We start from the raw sequence: 20,046 nt of genomic DNA, 5'->3' as shown, positions 1-20,046 counted from the left end.
CTACCCATAGGCATAGAGTTTCCTACAAAAATTACTAGAGGGAACTCTGGCGCTAGTGTCTACGGGCGCTGCAATGGGAGCGGTTGTCCCAGCATGGGAATTATGGGAAGTACATGGATTTGCCTAAACTTCGTACTTTTGGCTTCAAACGGCTTTGTGACTTTGTAAACTCGTCATTTTCTAGTGTATTGGGAAATAAATTATCAAATAAACATCATTAAAATTGCCCGACGGCAGGATTCGAACGCAGGGGCTCTAGCACAGAAGCCTGATATTGAAACCGTTAAGCCACGAACGCATGTATCGACAAGCAAATGAAACGCCCTTATGAATTTATCGCGGGCATGCCAGTGCCTTGAGACGCTTGGCGCGTTTCGATTTGGCCACTGGACAAGCTCAATCGTTGCAATTCATAGCAATTGTACGCGTTCCCGGCGTATTCTGCACTTCGAAGAATATAGATTGCGCTGAAATATACGACAATAAGATTTATATCGCGTAATATACAAAGCCACAAGAACGTCTGAATCCACAAGCACGAAGATCAGGCAAATCCATGTACTTCCCATCATTCCCATGGTAGGACAACGACTGCAGCGCCAGAGTTCCCTCTAGTAATTTTTGTAGGAAACTCTATGCCCATAGGGCCCATGCCATACCTATTCTAGAGTGGTACACTCTACCCATGCATTGAAATCAGGAACCGCAAGAGCGACGCTATGTTGCAAAGCGGTTGCCAGCTCCTGAGACGCTTCTAGACTTGGTGACAGTAGTCAGTTTTAATCTGGCAACCGTAGCAGCGTAGCAGCATGGCGTCTCGCTTGTAGTCTAGTGGTGTGGTGGCGTGCAGCCCTGAGTTTGGGCTTTATAAGTTGGTTCTTTATTGTGTTGCGGAATTGTGTGGGTGTGGTCGATGTTGGCCGTGCCGGTGGCAGTAATGCAACCAAAGGATACTCCTGTTGTAGTTTCCGGCGGTATGCGGTTTTCAGCGGTCACGACTGTTGCAGGAGTGTCACTCGACGAGGCCAAGAGTTTGGAGCTCGAAGCTGTGGTCAGATTACTCATTGGCGTTCCGTAACTCTCTTCGCACAGGCGCGGTATGTTGCAGAAGCCGCTGGGCGCTTTTTTTGTTGCGGGGTGCTTTTCTCGTCGCGACGATAGATCATTTTTTTTTTGGGGGGGGGGGCGGGGGGGGGGGCAAGTACTGATCCAGCTGTAGGGCACATCAATCAATCAATCAATCAATCAATATTTATTTTTGACAAAACAAATACAAGATGGGTATAAGTACACATTCGGAGGTCCCGAAGTAACAACTGTCGGGGGGACCTCCTAACAAAACATGAAAAGGGGACAGTAAGATCGTGGCAAACAGTGAGTCAATGTCATATATTATACAGTTTCTGCATCGGAAATAAATGATAAGATAGGAAAAAAATCTGTTAGCAATATCACAGGTATATTCACATAGTTAAAAAGAAGAAAAATAATTGAATAAATCTTAAAAATAACATGCAACAATTCAAACGAGGATAAATGGCACGTAAAGCTAACAACGAGGAGAAGTATCAATTAAGGCAAAATTTAGTAACACGGTAATTGAAAAGTACATTGCGTAATGTTAAAGTGAACAATATACTAATTAATTCAAGGTTTGTTAAGGTATGCTACGCGTCAGTTAAAGTGTTCATGAAATGCTCCTTCGTTCTACGCTTGAATGATAATAATGTAGATGTCTTCATGTCAGATGGTATAGAATTCCAAACAGAAATGCCTGAAAACGCGACGGTAAATTTCCCATAGTTAGTTCTTGCTTTTGGAAGAAGAAGATTGAGTTGAGCTGAAAATCTTGTGTTGTTATAATTGATAAGGCTAGAGCGATTAAAACCTGGAATATTAAACTCGGTATTTATAAGACGAAACATAAGTAGCGACAGCTTATGATTGAATAACATGCGTAAAGGTAAAACATTTAGGGAACGGAATATTGGAGCAGAGGGATATGTATGCGATTGGAATGCAATTAATCGTAATGCCTGCTTTTGCAAAACTTCTAACTGATGAAGATGTGTGGTATATGTATTACCCCAAGATGACAGGCAGTATGAGAGATGACTGTGTATATACGCGTAATATAAAGACATGAGAATGGTTTGCTGGAAAAAAGAGCGAGTTTTTATTATGATGTGAATACCAAATGAGATTTTTTGAATAAGTGATTGAATATGGCACTGGAACTTTAGGTTTTCATCTAGTACTACACCAAGAAATTTAGTAGACGTGGATCTTGCAAATACATTATTATTTAGAGACACTACAATAGAGTCAATGTGCAAAGTTTTAGAAGAATGGAATACCATAAATGTTGTCTTAGATGGGTTGATGGTTAGCTTGTTTTTTACACACCATGAATGAACATTCGTTAGGTCGGCGTTAAGTTTATCCTGCAATGCAAATAAATTTTTATCAGATGCGAAAATGGTGGTGTCATCAGCGTAAAGAAGGCAGTGCGCATGTGTTAATATTTCTGGCAAGTCATTAATGAATATGAGAAATAAAAGTGGCCCAAGTATTGATCCCTGAGGGACACCTGTATTTACAGTTTTTGATGAGGACAAGACACCATTAAGTTCGACTATATATTGTCGGTCAATTAGGTAGTTGCGAATTATTTGTAAAGGTGGTCCAGAAATGCCATATGATTCAAGTTTACTTAAAAGAATACGATGGTTAATTGTATCAAACGCCTTGGTGAAATCAATAAAGAGAGCACCAACTAAGAGGCCTTGATCGATGGCTAATTTGACCCTCTCAGTAAATGTAATAAGCGCTAATTCAGTTGAAAAATTGTCACGAAAACCAAATTGATCAGGAGTTAAAAGATTAAATTTGGATAAGTATTTAGTTAAGCGATTATGTATAAGTTTTTCAATGACCTTACTAAAGAAAGACAAAATGCAGATAGGACGATAATTGCTCGTGCACTTATGGTCACCTTTTTTAAATACTGGGATTATTTTACCTGTCTTGAGGCGATTAGGAAAGTTGCCATCTATAAATAGTCTATTTACTATATGTGCTAACGCAAGTGAGATTTCGTTAGACACAAGCTTAATACTAGAGGGGCGTATCAAGTCGAGGCCCGGACCGGTTGTTTTAAGAGAATTGATAATGTTACATACTTCCAGCGGTGTTGTGGGGAACAGGTAAAATGAATGGGAACAGCGCGGAAAACTAAGCAACGTTGAATCAGGCTGACTACCGTCTGCAATACTAAAATGGTCACTGAAAACATTAGCTATGTCTTGAGGGTCAGTCATATTAGCAGAATTGTGGTTTATACACGATATGCGATTTTTAGTTGTACTGATGTTTAAGAATTCTTTAATAACCTGCCAGGCAGGATCCCTCTGTAGGCGGCGCTGCACGCGATGCAGTGATGACGGTGCTGGGGTCGCCGGCTTTACACGTGTGGGTCTTGATAGGATCGTTGTTACACAGATGGCGCCGGGAATCAGATGCACACGAAATCTGCACAAATATGCAGAGAATGGTTAGAAGCGGTTCGTAAGCCGCAACCACTGCTGCCTAAGTGAACCGACAAACGGAAGTCTCAGGAGAGCGCCTGAGATTATAATAAAGCAGGCGGCGCAGGAACTCCAGGGCACCCAAGGGACAGTGGGGGGATCAAAGCTCGAAGCAGAACAGTACGCAAGTTGGGGCGGCCGAAGCATGTGTGTGCCAGGGAGAGTTTTTCTTTTGATTTTTCTTTTGCCTCGGTGCAGTGAGCACGATTAACCAGAATATGGAGGGCATCCGGAGCAGTCGTGAATGCGAGTCATGGCATATGTAGTTCGCGTCGCCAGGCGTTTGTAGTAATATCAGAGTTAGTTGTATGAACTTTATGCATAATACGCTTTGTTACGGTACCTTAAAGGAATGGGTCTAGGGGACGGTGTAGGTACGTTTTTTCGTATCGCCCTAATCCTATACCCCCCATACAAACACACACACACACACCCCTTTCTTTTCCTATATGTATACATACAATTCCTTCCCAAGACGGATTGACCAGTTCAAGTTGTCAACTTGTCATAAACTGTAATAGGAATTACTGTAATAAACACAATTCCACGATGGGATTGTTTACTTTTATTTTTTATTGTAGTACTGAAAACTACATAGAACCTTATTTTGTAAATGGGAGAGAAGTATAGGCCTTTTGCACATGTGCATATCACAATCTTAATCCAGTTTGCAATACACAGACAAAGCAGCTGCTACAACATGAACTGCAGCATTGAGGGCCACACAACACATACATAATTAAAAGTGAAAAATATAGAGGGAAGCTTCAAAATACGCTCTGTAGCACTGCAAAGTATAACGTATATTGTATGCGTACACTAAATGTTCAAAAAAGCAGTGCATCAATGTACCATTTGCCTTCAAGTTTATTATCAAGTTCAAATTTAGTGAAGGTTATTATGAGCATTTGTACAACAGGAATCTGCTGACACACCCGCAGTCAAGGTGGCTGTTCGAGGTGTGCTGGCTGCCTAAACGTAAGAAAAAGAAAGGAATTAGATGAGTGTCAATACCAGTGTATTCCTTCTTGCCTCTTACCTGCATTTGCCTCCACGGCCTCTTGGCTTGCAGGGTCTGCATGAGAGAGCTGCTGTGGCTAGGCGCAGGCATTGTCTAAGCAAAAAGAAAAGGCCATTCAAATGGGGAATTATGGAAATAAATGTATTTCTTATGTTTCCTTCTTGCACTGTTCTTGCCTAAAAGTTTTCAAAGATAGCGTCCAGAATACACCAGCACTTTGACTGCTTTTGCTTTTTACCTGCAGGTGTTGCTGTGAGAGCCTTAGTATGGCTGCATGCACCATTGTAACATTTAGTGGAGGCAGTTGAAGTGGTAGCCAAAAATATAAAGAATCATCCTTGTCTGCATGATCTTTCAAGTTCTAAATGCAGTGGTAAATATCACTATTGGTGCAAGGCCCCCCACATCTATGCGACAAATGCCATAGCTCGAAACTGAATTTTTCCTTTAGTGTTTCACAAGGTGTCTGATATGTCCACTTGAGATGTGATCCATTTCTTTTTATTTGTCCCAGCTTCGTAAGCGCTCCCTCCTGGAGTTTTGTACGCACTGTGCTTCTTCCTGCGCCAGACACGAATGCTGGAACCGAGCTCATTCGTGCCGATGTTTTCTCGCGCTTAGAACAACAGAACTAAGGTTGGAGTACACTGCAGCACACGTCGAGTATTCGAAAATTAGCATTTCTCTCGCGCACGTCAGTGCATATTTGTTCAGTCTTCACGTTGTTTAGTCTCAGCTGATTGTTCTCTATGATGCTTCAACGGTAATGCCCTCTCACATTCGAGCCCGAACGAAAATACCAGAATTTGCTCGAGGCACTTTGTCAACGGAGAAAAAAAGCACTTACCTGCCAATTCGCCAAAACCTTTAGAATTGTGAGGTGCAAGGCACGCTCCAAGTAATGAAGCGACAAATGACAGTTGAAAGACGTCCACGGCCGTATTTGCTCACTTAAGTGGCATAAAATAATTATTTGTTAACTCACTTTGAGTTCCATGTAGTAAACATGCTTACTTTGTTGTGACAAATACTTCGCGACCTGCGGTGGTTGCTTAGTGGCTATGATGTTGGGCTGCTAAGCACGAGGTCGCGGGATCAAATCCAGGCCACGGCGGCCGAATTCCGAATTACCAAAACACCCGTGTAATTATATTTAGGTCCACATTAAAGACCCCAGGTGGTCCAAATTATTCTGTAGTTCCCCACCACGGCGTGCCTCCTAATACGATCGTGGTTTTGGCACCTAAAACACCATGATTTAATTTAAGCACCTCGCTGTGATGTGCGTGCTGTTTACTTCTTTGACACGATATACATAGTCGCAAATTTGACATCCTTTCTCAAGCGTCGGTGGTCCAAAATGGGCCTCGATGTTTTCGATTGCCTTAAAACCGCAATTTAGAACGACTGACAGGTTTCAAACGTGCGCCTCCGTAGCAGCGGCCGCCTCGGTGTTCCGCGCAACTGACACGGTGGCGCTGACGGCTGAGCCGATCGCTGCGCCGCCTGACCATTGAAGTACAGTGGCTAGAATGGGTAATTGAAGGGAGCATATTACACGTCTCCACAATGGGGGCGAGCTGCACCACTGGAAAAGCTGGCGCCACCGTCGGCGTGACGTGGCATGAGGGATCACGTGGACACAGCGGCCGCGTGGGTTCTTTATTAGAGTTTTAGAATAGGGGCCCCAATAGTTTGGGGCCCCAAACAGCCTTGCGGGTGTTAGCGTTGGGGCACGTAGGAGTGAAGAGTTTTAGAATAGGGTTTTACGTTTGCGGATGGATGGATGGATGGATGGATGGATGGATGGATGGATGGATGGATGGATGGATGGATGATTGAGGCTCAACCCTTTGAATCGGGCGGCGGCGGCGCGCGCCACCTAGCCTTTAATGGTTCTATATGCATGCATACCTATGTATTTACTCCTTTACTTTTGCGTTGATATTATCCACCAATCAGATAGTCTCCGTTTAGTTATTTCTACCTGTTCAAAGTCTATTCTACTTTCACTGTCTTTAAAACCCAAAGCTTTGAATAGTTCCCCGTTAGATTCAACTGCAGGGTGAAGTTGTTTACAAGCAAGTATCAGGTGTTCAGCCGTTTCGTCCTCCTCTCCACACGCCTCGCACACCAAATCTATCTCCTGGTATCTGGCTCGGTACGTTTTAGTCTGCAGTACACCTGTCCTGGCTTCAAACAACAATGAGCTTCCCTTAAAGTTATCGTAAATATTTTCTTTGGCTATTTCTTGCTTAAACGTCCTGTATTGTTCCAATGCCGATTTGGTTGGCATCTCTGTACTCCACATACCCCTCTCTGTCTCCTTAACCTTTTTCTTGACAGATGATTCCTTACTTGTCCCCCCGATACTGCCCAAGTATTTGCTTGTCAATTTTCTAGTTCGCTTCCTCCACCTCGTGTCAACATTCCTCGTGTATAAGTAACTGAAAACCTTCCTAGCCCACCGAATTTCCCCCATTTTTCTCAATCGCTCCTCAAATGCTATCTTGCTACTAGCCTCTCTGCCCTCGAAAGAAGACCATCCCAGATCCCCCTGCACTCCAAGATTTGGTGTCTTGCCATGTGCTCCCAGAGCGAGCCTACCCACACCACGTTGCCTAATTTCCAACTGTTGCCGGGTCTCTGTTCTAATACATAGAACTGCATTGGGAAAAGTCAGGCCTGGTACCATTACCCCCTTCCATATCCCTCGTACTACCTCGTACCTATTGTAGTTCCACAGTGCCCTACTCTTCATAATCGCTGCACTTCTGTTACCTTTAGTCGTTAGATATTTTTCGTACTCTGTCAGATACTCAATGCCATTATTTATCCACACCCCAAGGTACTTGTATTTATCGACTATCTCCAGCGTGACCTCCTGTATCTTATGCTCGCCGCAAATGTTATTAAAAATCATGACTGCTGATTTTTCTTTGCTAAACTTCAAGCCTAATCTGTCTCCTTCTGTATCACATATGTCCATTAATTCCTGCAGATCTTCTGCATTGTCAGCCATTAATACAATATCATCCGCGTACATCAGCCCTGGTAATGACTGTTCAATCAATTTTCCTTGTTTGAAAAATGATAGGTTGAAGCCGAGTCTGCTTTGCTGTATTTTGGCCTCTAAACCTTGTAGGTACAGCATAAACATCAGAGGTGACAATGGGCACCCCTGCCTAAGCCCCCGCCGAATCATTACAGGCTCCGAAACCTGCTTTTCCCATTGTATAATCACCCGGTTACCTTTATAGATATCTTTTAAGAAATTGGTTACTCCATCTTGCACTCCTAAAGTTTCCAGAATGCCCCACAAGCCCTCTTGAAGTACACTGTCATAGGCTCCCTTGATGTCCAAAAAAGCCAGCCATAGGGGTCTGTGTTCCTTTTCAGCTATTTCAATGCACTGTGTTAGCGAGAACAGATTGTCTTCTAGCCTCCTATGCTTCCGGAACCCATTTTGTAGCTCTCCAAGTACCCCCTCGTTCTCTACCCATGCCTGCAGTCTGTCCTTTATAATCTGCATAACCACCCTGTAAACCACTGACGTCACTGTTATAGGCCGGTAGTTATTTATGTCAGCTTTGTCCCCCTTTCCCTTATATATCATTCTCATCCTACTTAGCCTCCATTCGTCAGGTACTTTACCATCCACTAGCATTTTGCTCACCACCTCCCTCAATGCTTTCTTAGATTTCGGGCCCAATTTCTTTATTAACGTAATTGGAATACCATCGGGGCCTGCCGATGTGCTACTTGGTACCCTCTTCTCAGCCCTTTCCCACTCTTTTTGTCCAAGCGAAAGCAGTGGGTTGACCGGGCTATCCCTCTCCGACGTACTGCATGTACCATTTCTCTGTTTTGTAAATTTTTCCCTCATCATGGTTCCTATATGCTCCATTGCCTCCTCTCCTTCTAACCGAGTACCTTGAGCTGTTACTATATACCTCTGCTCTAGGCTTGTCCTATTACCCAAGGAGTTCAGATGTTGCCAGAATTTTCTAGCTGCCTGTTTATCTTTTTTATTGCTTATTTTTGACAGCCATTGGGACCCTTTTGTCTTGATTTTCTCGTTGATCAAATAGGATGCTTCCCTTTTGCATTTTATGTCCTGCGCATTTTATGTCAGCGTCTTGCGCTGATAGCGCCACTATACGGCGTCAAAGAAAAGCTATTAGAAATAATTAAATAAAATATACCATTTTATGATAGGAATAATAATTTTGACTTGCGTGTATTCGTGTTTAATTACAATTTAGAGGTTATTCTGTAAGCAGCAAATAATTAGTTGCGCTTAGTTTTGAGCAAACCAACTTTACTAGCCTTCACCAGCCAAGCTTAGCCGTGTTAGGCCTACGAGCCATAAAGTCCACAATCGAATTCAAAATCAGCGGCGTCTAATGAGTCAATCTTCATAACACACGCTAGTTGAGAGAAAGCGATAACCGCAGTCACTTCTCCTAGCTTGCGAACTTGACGCGTTACCGCGAATCGAACCCAGTTTTGTGCTAGGTTAGAGCCGTCGTTTCGATGGGTGCCGCCATGTTTGCCGACGCAAAGCTTTTGGGGCCGCTATTTGGGCTCCCGCTAAATCGGTGAAATAGCGTTCCCAACGCAAAAATCAAACGCCGTTTGCGTCGTGCGCATGCGCAGTGGCTTCGACGCTATTTCTTTGGGGCCCCTATTCTAAAACTCTCTATTCTATGGCCGTTATGGCCGCGTCGGCTGCTTCCAAAGCGCCGAAGCGAACTGAAAACGAAAGTTTATAAAGTCCCACCTGCGCTGCGGTTCTGATTAAGTGGTGAGGTTTTCCCGCCTTGGCTATCTGCTTGACAGCGTTTGAAACCAATATAATAGGCAGTGGCTGCTTTTGGAGGAGTGCAGCATGGTAGGCTACTGCTCGGTGCCGCTGTGCCGGATGTACGCAACGGAGCGCCCGGTGTCAGCCTTATACACACGTAGCCGCAAGACAAGGAGCTCGGGAAACTTAGAACCGGCGGACAGCCATCGGCTACAACTCTGAGATGCTGCAAGCACAAATGCGAGGAAGATTTTTGCTATGGCGCCGGGACTGCGATGTTCAGTGAGTAGCAGATTACGCGCACTGAGACGCTCGCCCGCTGCCCGGCTAATGTCATGACGATTTGGTCTATGAACTTGTTGATGATAGATACTGGCAAGTTCACTGGAACAGAAAGGGAGCGGTAAGACGCACATTAAAAAAAGGCATATGGCATATGGTCATGTTTGTGTTATGAATTAATGCACTGGATTACGAAAAAGAAGCAGAGGGAAATCGCACGCTGAGAAGACCTATAAACATACAGTGCGACGCCACTTGAGAAATAATGTTGAAATGTCCAAGAATTTAAAAGACAAAAAAAAGATTGAATCGTCGCGACGGCACATCACCGTAGGCGTCGAAGTCTCTATAACGAAATTATTTTGGAACAGTTCTGATGGCGTCCACGCAACAATGGTTGCTAGTGTACTGTCAAATGCTCATAAGCTGCGGCCTAAAGCTCACTGCAGGTTGCGAAAACGCACTCACAGCGAAAGCAAAACATTGTGCGCGGACATGCATGCAGACGCGCAGTCGGTCGCTGCGAACCCGTGCAATCGCTGCATTGAGGCTTCATTCTGTTATGCTCCATTTGGTTATAGACATCCCACAATAAGAACATATTTCACGTAGTTTAATCACAGCGTTTGCTTACCTTTCAAGCAAGAAGCCGGTTCGGGAGACTCCATCGTGGCAACCGCACGCAGTGGCGTTCACTGTACGTATTCGGTAAAGAAATAGCGTCTGTAAACGATTCTGTGCTTTCAGTTTGCCCATGATTGTTATATCGACAGTCAAAAACTTTTCTCGTTTTGAGAGTACCTACATAAATGTCCAGGAGGGCTGCCGCGTGGTTTTATTGAGCGCCGTAAGCGAAACCTATGAGGAGCGCGCCGCGTGATCCCTCATACTACGCAAGGGGGGCGCTTCCGACAGATGGCGACTCCGTAAGTCCTCGCCCCCAATAGCTCTGGCACGGCGCCGAAATGATGTTGATGTGGCTTCATGCGCAAACACACAAGGCGTTTGAAGAGGCCCTTGTTCTGATTTCTAAGGCTGTTGTTCTGCCAGGCCGCCCATTGCGGACGACGCACCGCCGTGATTGCGCGACGAAAAGTGGAAGCTACCGATGCGTACGCAATAAGGTGGTACGGTTTATGCGGATACAAAACGCATTATGTTCAATGTCCGCTGAGTCGGGGATCTGACTTTACTACTTTTAAAAGGAAACTACTCTTTAAGCGGGGATGGTTTAACAAGGTTTTACCATACACTCCAAAGGGAGCAACTGTTTTAAGAGTGCCGTGCGACAGCTCAAAACATGCATGAAGTGTAGTGTAGCTTTGGACGTGAAACAGAAGTCTATTCATGGTACGAATACTCAACGTGGCAGTCTCGTGGTGCCTCACCCAATTGGCGGATGCACACACACTATGACCATGCTGCGAAAACAGAGATTATTAAACACTCGACATGATAATGGGAGAGAGTCCTGCATTTTATATCACCGTCAACTACTGCGTGGAGCCAACTTTCTTGTGCTCGAGTTGTTTGTGACACCGCTTGAATTCCAACTATGGTTTCGGTGATGTTAAAACTCACTTGCTTGACGTATAACATAATGGTGCAATTGGAATACATTTTAAACTAGCTGCATAAAATACAATGTAATAATTATTTGTGCTGCTCAAGCAATTGCGGCTCCATGTCTTAATTTTGGGGTTGGCAACTACCTAAAATAGTACAAAATGGGGCACAATATTTCTGTGTCAGGCAGGTTCGAAAATTAATGTGCAGCAAAGTACAGTGCGACAGCCTCGCAAGGAACAAGAGTTGGTGATAGGTAGTCGGTATCTTGAAGCTATGACGGTGTATATTGATATAGTAGACCAGCTAATCACAAGAGTATCACGAGAAGCAAATTTCCATATGAATGAAAATGGGTCGGAGTACATATGATAGACACTGTCGTGTCATGACTGGCAGCTTGCCAATATTCAGAGCAATCCACCAAAACCAGTTGACAATAACAAAAATGAAACAGAAAGTGTAAAATTAGGATACGGGAAGAGGGCAATATGTGGTATCGTGAGGTGCCGCAGGCGAGACATGACCAGAGGCTTCAAGCAAGGGGAGCGGAAAACATCCCCGTTTATTCAACAGCCGTGTACATATACACTAAGTGGAACAGGGTGTGTTCCCTCACCACCATGTGTCATGTGCGATACAGATATCGGTCACGTCACACGTGCCGTAGATGCGAAGCCAGCGCTGAACCAGCTATGATGCATAAATATGATACATCCCCTTTTCTTTCAAAGAAGAGAAAAAAAACAGAAAACAACATTAGTAGAAACAAACATTTAGAACGTGACTTAGAGAACCTGCACAAAGCTTCGATTATAGGTAAGCCTCTGCGGGGGTCTTCGTTCTCGGTTTGACCTTCTGAACGCAGGTTCTTGGTTCTGCTGCAAGCCTGCAGGAGCATTGGATGAGGCAGGAATGCTGCCAGTTGTGGCCAGTGACTCTGCAACATCGTTGCTGCTGTATGCTGAAGATCTTTCGTCAGCTCCTTGGCGGAGGTCCTCCTCGGACTCGCAAAGGCCTCTCTGTCGAAAAGCTTCTCTTGTAGGCAGCAGATGTTGCCGATTGCGCCGCAGGAATGTGCCGTGTTCAGTGATTATATTATACGACCGGGGATATGTCGTAGCTTGAACGACTTGACCTTTGGTGGCCCACGCCCCTTCTTTGATGCGTACCGTGTCTCGAGGGTTGAGCGGTGGTAGTTGTTGGCTGGAATGGTTGGTCTGATAATGCTTCTATACGCTGCGACCTGGACATGGCCGGACGTCGGGCAACGTTGTCCGTAATCGTCTTCCTTGAAGTACTTCGCCAGGTGATGCTCCGGATTCCATTGGAGTAGATCTGTAGGCAAGAAGACCAAGCCAAAAATCTTGATTAAATTGAGTGCTTTTTTTTAAAATCCTCTTAACTACTTGTACGCCTTTTTCTGCCAGACCGTTGGACTGGGGGTACCTAGGGCTGGAAGTAGTGTGGTTGAAGTCATACCATCGGGCAAATGCAGCAAAAGCGTGGCTAGAAAATTGTGGGCCATTATCCCAACAAACTTCAACTGGTGTGCCGTAGCTCGCAAAAATCGCACTTGTTGCTTCAATGACTGTCTTCGCGGTAGTACCTTTTAGGAGCTCTACTTCAAGAAAGTTTGATAATGCATCGTAGGCACACAGGTATGACCGTCCACCATGCTCAAAAATATAGATGCCGACACGATGCCATGGTTTATCAGGTACTGGGCATAACTTTAACGGCCCTTGGGGCTGTCGGTACGCGTACATTTTGCATGCAGAACACGCCTGTGCGAAAGGTTCTATGTCACGGTTGATTCCTGGCCAGATGACGAGTTGCCTGGCTCGTGATTTGCATTTATTGATGCCCAGATGACCTTCACAAATGGGTTCCAAAGTTTATTTCCTCATGGTAGCCGGATTACAACTTTGCACCCTTTTAAGAGGACTCCGTTCACGTGAGAAAGCTCTCCTTCAAAACACTTCCAATGGCCTTGGAGTGCTTTTCCTGCCACCAGGTCCCCGAGAACTTGCTTTAATTCTTCATCCCGCCTAGTTTCCGTAGCCAACCTCTTCCAGGTGTTATCGGTGACAAGCGAAGAGACAACACTTACTGCGTGCACTTCAGTGTTGTCGTTAATGACGTCGTTTTCCGTGATGGGTCCGGTTGTTGCACGTGACAGCATGTCAGCGAGAAGCAGTTGCTTCCCTGGTGTGAACTGAAGTTTTACGTCATAACGAAGATGGCGCAGGAAAAACCGCTGCAACCTCGGGGGTATGTCTCCAATGGCGTTCTGCGAGATGGCGATCAAGGGGTGGTGATCAGTTTCAAGAATAAACGACTCACCATAGACAAAATGGTTAAAATTCTCGCAGCCATATGCGACCGCCATCGGCTCCTTTTCAATTTGCGAGTAACGCTGTTCGTACTCTGTAAGTGCCCGCGAGGCATGCGCGACTGGCTTCCATGTGTCCTGGTGGCACTGCAGTAGCGCTGCACCGATTCCGTTTCATGATGCATCACATCACACCTTTGTTGCTTTTGTTTGATCGAACAAGGCTAGTAAAGGCTCTCTACTTAAACTTTCGCAAAGCTGCCTCCACTCTTCAGCGTGATTAGGCGTCCAGTAAAACGCAGTATTCTGCTTTATAAAATTTCTGAGGAGCGTCGTCCTTTGGGCCAGTGACGGCATAAACTTGCTGAAATAATTCATGGTTCTTGCATCCTCTATATTGTGAGCTTGTCCGTCGTCGGTGGAATTTGTGCCATTGATTTTGTCAGGGACGGGCTTGGTTTGATGCCTTTCTAGTCAATGACGCCACCAAGAAACTCGATTTTGCCGGCACCAATGGGATTAAATGTCAGTCCGCTGCATTCTGCTGCTTGCAGTACTGACTTCAGGGCCGGTCATGCTCCTGCCTCGACGACCCCCCCCCCCCCCCACTAGTACATCATCAACGTACGCTCTGACCCCAGCAAGGCCTTCAACAATTTCATTTAGTGTTTTCTGAAATACCTCAGGCGCCGAAGCTATACCAAACGGTAAGTGCAGAAATCTGTAGCGCCCGAATGGCACTGCAAAGGTGCAAATTCGCGAGGTTTCGTTGTCCAATGGATTTTGGTGAAAACCAGAGTTCGCGTCAAGACAGGTGAAAACTGTAGCGCTCACTAACTCTGCCTCTATGCCTTCCCTTCGCGGCATTGTGCAATGTTCTCTCTTGATGCATTGGTTAATCCTCCTGGGGTCGATACATACTCGAATTTTCCCGTCTTTCTTTCTAACAATGACCAATGGGCTTACCCAGTATGTGGGTTTGGTGACTTTGGCTATGATGCCTGCACGCTCCATGCGTCCCAGTTCTTCTCGCAAGGGTTCCTGTAGAGCCAGCGGTACCCGTCGGGCTGCTTGGATGATTGGCGTGGCGTCGTCACGAAGAACCACTCGATAGACCCTTTCCACGCACCCGGTTCCTGTGAACAAATGGGGAAAGTTCACTGCGACTTCCTCAGAACTGTTTTGAGATACTGCGTGTATGCGTGACACAAGTCTAAGATTTTCACTAGCCTGTAAGTCTAGGATGCCCTGATACCCCTTGGATACCACGAAGAAGTCGAGGACGGCGCAACGATCACTTAGTGCTAATTCTGTACGAATGACACCATCATGCGTGATAACCCCTCCGCCATACGAACATAACACCGCGCTGCTTGGTTTCAGGGGCGGCTTAGGGCGAATTTTACGGTAGCATCTGAAAGGTAGTAGATTTGCTTGCGCTCCTGTATCGACCTTGAAGTCAAGTGGTACGTTCTTGATTTGGGCGACAACTGTCCAGTCATGTCGGCTTACTGTGCAACCTGACACGTCCAGAATGTCAAAGTTATCTTCACTGCCCTGAAGTTTGCCAGTATCGGCAAATCGTCTGCAGCAGATAGCAAAATGGTTACGGCGTTGACACTTGCGACGTTTTCCCGAATGCAGGATACCTTCGTTTTGCGTGCATACGTGCGCACTTAGGACACTTGTAATGTCTGGGCAACTCACTTCGTTTACTTGGGTGTTCCTTACGCATCGTTTCAATGTGGCTTTCCTCCCAAGCCCAAACTTTTTGTTGTGCTGCTGCCGCTTCAGCTGCTTTAGCAACCTGCTCAGCCTTCAGTAAATTCAGCGTAGTGTCCCACAGCAACCTTTCCCGAAGTTTCTCGTCGTTAGTTCCATAAACAATTTGGTCCCTTATCACTGCATCCATTTGGGAGCCAAAGTTGCGTGCTCGTGCTTGGTTCTTTAAGTCTCGCAAAAAAGGTTCGAAAAGCTCACCAGGGGGCCTGGACTTGCGTGCGAAAAACGTAGCAGTCATGGACTTCGTTCTGCTGTACTGCACAATATGCATCGAACTTCGCAATGACAGTGGCGTAGTCATTCCTGCTCTCGTCTTCGCCAAAGCTGAACGTGTTGAAGATCTCGATGGCTTCCTCTCCTGCAATGCTCAGCAGAAGTGCTGTCTTGCATGATTCCATTCGAGGCTTGCCGGTTGGCTGTTCTGATGCGGGAAGAAAAAATTCGAACCTTCACTTGAATGCCTGCCAGTTCATGGCAATTTCACCAGCCGAGCTCAGCGGACTTGGTGGCTTCAGTAGGTCCATGGGGCTGGTCTTGTAGTATAATCTTCGGTTTACCAAGACTGGACGTCGGCATTAATCCCACTTCTGACACCATGTATCGTGTGGTACCGCAGGCGAGACATGACCAGAAGCTCCAAGCAAAGGGAGCGGAAAATGTCCCCATTTATTCAACAGCCGTGTATATATACACTAAGTGGGAGATGGTGTTCCCTCACAACCATGTGTTATGTGCGATACAGATATCGGTCACATCATATGTACCGTAGATGTGAAGCCAGCGCTGCGCCAGATACGATGCATAGATACGATACAATGTAAGAAAGGATAAACTTGGGCAGCTGGTGAGAGGTTAAGTGTAGTTTGTGGTACACAGAGCTATTAGAGCAGCAGAATGGGTGCCACGAGAAAAAAAACATAGCCGTGAAGACTCTTCTGGCATAGCCAGTTCACACAAGATGGGAGCGATTGGCGATGGATGGGAGAGGCTTTCATCCTGCGCTGGACATACTACGAGGGGGTGTTGAAAAGTTCCTGGCTTTGCCAACTTGCATGTAGAATTAAAACAAACTTGGCACCATATCAAAGCTTGATATCTTCTTAAGCAATGGTGAAAATATGAGATGTGTCTGATTTTTCATAACTATTTTGATTTCATATAGAACCTGAAATGGCAGAGGCAGAAGCTAATTTCACATCTGTGGAGCTACGGGGCATCATGAACTCCTTGTTTCTTCTGGGAAAGTGCAAAGGACATTCACACTGAGATGTCAGAAATATTAGGGGAGAAGTGTCCTTGCAACACATTAAAAATCTGGGTTTCTCATTTCAAGACCGGTCATTTTACCATTGAAGATGAACCCCGCAACCTCAGTTTCAATGAAACAACTTCAACAGATCCGGCATCAAGCGATACTGTCCTTAAACTGATTTTTGAGGATAGGGGAATATCCACCAAAAAGATAACCCAGTTACTCGACATCTCCGGGGAGCATGTTGGTATCCTACACATGCACAAGATTTCACTAAAGTGGGTGCCAAAATGTTTGAACAGTGAACAGAAAGAGGCACGAGCTGAGGCATCCAGAGCTGTTATGGCCCATTTTGACGATAAAAAATATTTTTTGGATAGGTTAGTGACCGAGGATGAAACCTGGCTCCATATTTATGACCCAGAAACAGTTGAAGGAACGGTGTAGCAGTGGGTTCCCACGACCAAAGTTTGGCACCCAGAAATTGGTCAAAATGTCATGGAATCCATTTTCTGGAACAAAGACGGTGTTCTTTTGGTGGACTACCTGCCTCAGGGCTTTAGTATAACCGGAGAGTACTACGCCAGCCTCCTGGAGCAGTTGGAGGAGGCACTAAAGACAAAACGCCGGGGAAAGTTGACCAAAGGGATCCTTTTGTTGCATGACAATTCACCTTCGCACACGTGCAATGTTGTGGCTGCCAAACTGAAGAGCCTGGGTTTCCAATCGGTCCATCATCCCCATATTCACCTGAAGGGTCACCACTTTGATGCCATTGTTGATGTGAAACATGCTGCTAAAAGCTTGTTTGGTGACCTATCACAAGGTTTTTTCTCAAATGGATTAGAAAAGCTGAAGTAACGATGTAACAAGTGCATCAGTCTGAGGGGGAATATGTTGAATAAATGTGTACTTTCAAAGCTTTGACTCTATTCTTTCTGTGGAAAGCCAGGAACGTTTCAGCACCCCCTCGTATATAGGCTAATCATGACAAACTTTTCCATTCCTCTCAGTGTTTTTTTTTTTCAGTGGTATAATTATGTCCTTTATGCAATCTAAACAGTGTGCACTCAAAACTGTGTTCCATGTGCTGCAACTAGACTACTTACTTGATCCACTGTACCTCATAATATTTATGTTACCTTTAAGAGGAAGCGTTGGTTCGAGGCCAACTCCCATGTCCCTATTTAAACAGATGTAAAACACAGAAATATTCTTGTGAGACCACCGCTGGACCGATTTAAATAAATTTTGTTGCATTTAATGAAGATAAATAATGAAGAGTGCGGTCGAAGATTAATATGCAGAAGACAAAGATAATGATAAATAACCGGGCAAGGGAACAAGCGTTCAAGATCGCCAGTCAGCCTCTAGAGTCTGTGAAGGAGTACGTTTACCTAGGTCAACTAATCACAGGGAACCCTGACCATGATAAATTCACAGAAGAATAAAAATGGGTTGGATCGCATACAGCAGGCATCGTGAGCTCCTGACTGGTAGCTTACCGTTATCATTGAAAAGGAAAGCATACAATCAGTGCATTTTACCGGTGCTGACATATGGGACAGAGACTTGGAGACTGACAAAGAAGCTTGAGAACAAGTTAAGGACCACGCAAAGAGCGATGGAACGAAGACTGCTAGGCATAACTTTAAGAGACACAAAAAGAGAGGTTTTAATCAGAGAGCAAACGGGTATAGACAATATCTAATAGACATTAAGAGACAAAAATGATGCTGGGCAGGTCATCTAATGTGCAGATTAGATAACCGTTGGACCATTAGGGTGACAGAATGGGTACCAAGAGAAGGGAAGCACAGTAGAGAACGGCAGAAGACTAGGTGGTGCGACAAAATTAGGAAATTTGTGGATGCTAGTTGGAATCGGTTGGTGCAGGACAGGGGTAATTGGAGATCGCAGGGAGAGGCCTTCGTCCTGCAGTGGACATGAATAGGCTGATGATGATGATGAATAAGGCACAGCGTTATCTCAAGAGCATGAATGGACAAGAGAGCAAATAGGAACAGTGTGGATTACGTTGTTGAGCAGCTGATAAATCATATGACAAATAAAAATAGGGAAAATGCACAGCATAAATTATGGTGTTTTACAAATAGCGCAACCAAGCGACTTAGCGTACCCAAAAGGCCTCATCCTGCTTGCACTGTTATGTACCCCATTTTCGTACCTTTGTATAACTTTTGCATTGTTTTCTCAGCCAGGTAGTTTGCTTGAAGCTTGCCTCACTTCCCTGAAGCTTCCCTCACTGCCTCCTTGCCTCGTATTAGCACCTGGTAACTTTTGCCATCTGAATACCTCATGTATGCCATTACTGTAAAAAGAACACACTGTAAAACTGGCGCCCTGGTACAGAACATGTGAGAGCTATGCTATAGCTCCCAACTTCTTTCTTTTATCAAGACATATCGCCACTTAGCGTTCATGAAGGCGTACCCCTCCATTAGAACGAGAGTGAACAATTTTCCTAATTGGTTAGTTACGCCAAAGCAGTCAGTTAAGCGCACGTTTTCACTTAGTTTGTAGTGACTGTGCTTGGCTGTCCATGCGCCTGAGGATTATTACATATGCGGGTGGCACACTTTACTTTGGAGCTAATCTGAGCCGGCTTCAAGCTTGCAATAAGAGATGGCTGGTCCCGCCATGTGTGCTGTCTCCCCGTGCGGCTAGTGTTTCCGCTGGTGCTTATACGGTGGAAAATACGCTTCCTTCTCAGCGTCAGACGTGTTCTGGCGAAGTACTGATAAGCGACGTGCCCACTGTTGGCTTTGTCATTGGTGCTCATGCTGTGTTTGTAGCCGGTGCACATTTCGACGTCCACAACCGCGGTAGAAGCGAGCATGATGCATGTTTTCTATTTCTCATTTTATTTTTTGTTGTCGCCTGATGTTCCATATAAAGTCCAAAAGCCATATGAATGAGTGACCCGTACATCGTGAATGTGAGAAAAAATCAAGTAACAGTGAACTGAAAAGGATGGCGGTTTGCTGGGCATAATCTCAATATTCACACGCTCAATATGGGCACACGCTCAATATTCGGGTTAGTTGGAGTTCATGTGATCAAACGCACGCTTGGGAAGGAGAGCGCATGCCTTCTCTATCCCTGTCGTAGCTGCAAATGACTGTGCGTGGCTGATGTTTACACGGCCCGCAGGCCGTATCTAATCATTGATAATCATTGGTGAGTGCTATGATAAAGAGTGGCAGGGATGGCTGCTAACTTCATGCACGTTGTCTTCCTTCTGGGGCTTTCTTTCCGCTTCCCGGAGTGCGCGATCACATAGTCTAAGAGCAAGTGGTAACTGGAGATATCGCTGACAGGGACCGCCTTGTAGTGGACATGAAAATAGGCAGATGATGATGATGATTAATTTGCAAAGTCGCAGAGAATCGC

This window comes from Dermacentor andersoni, chromosome 1 (assembly GCF_023375885.2).
Source record: "Dermacentor andersoni chromosome 1, qqDerAnde1_hic_scaffold, whole genome shotgun sequence".
Classification (NCBI taxonomy): domain Eukaryota; kingdom Metazoa; phylum Arthropoda; class Arachnida; order Ixodida; family Ixodidae; genus Dermacentor; species Dermacentor andersoni.
The sequence above is the reverse complement of the archived record's forward strand: the minus strand, read 5'-3'. Positions refer to the sequence as shown.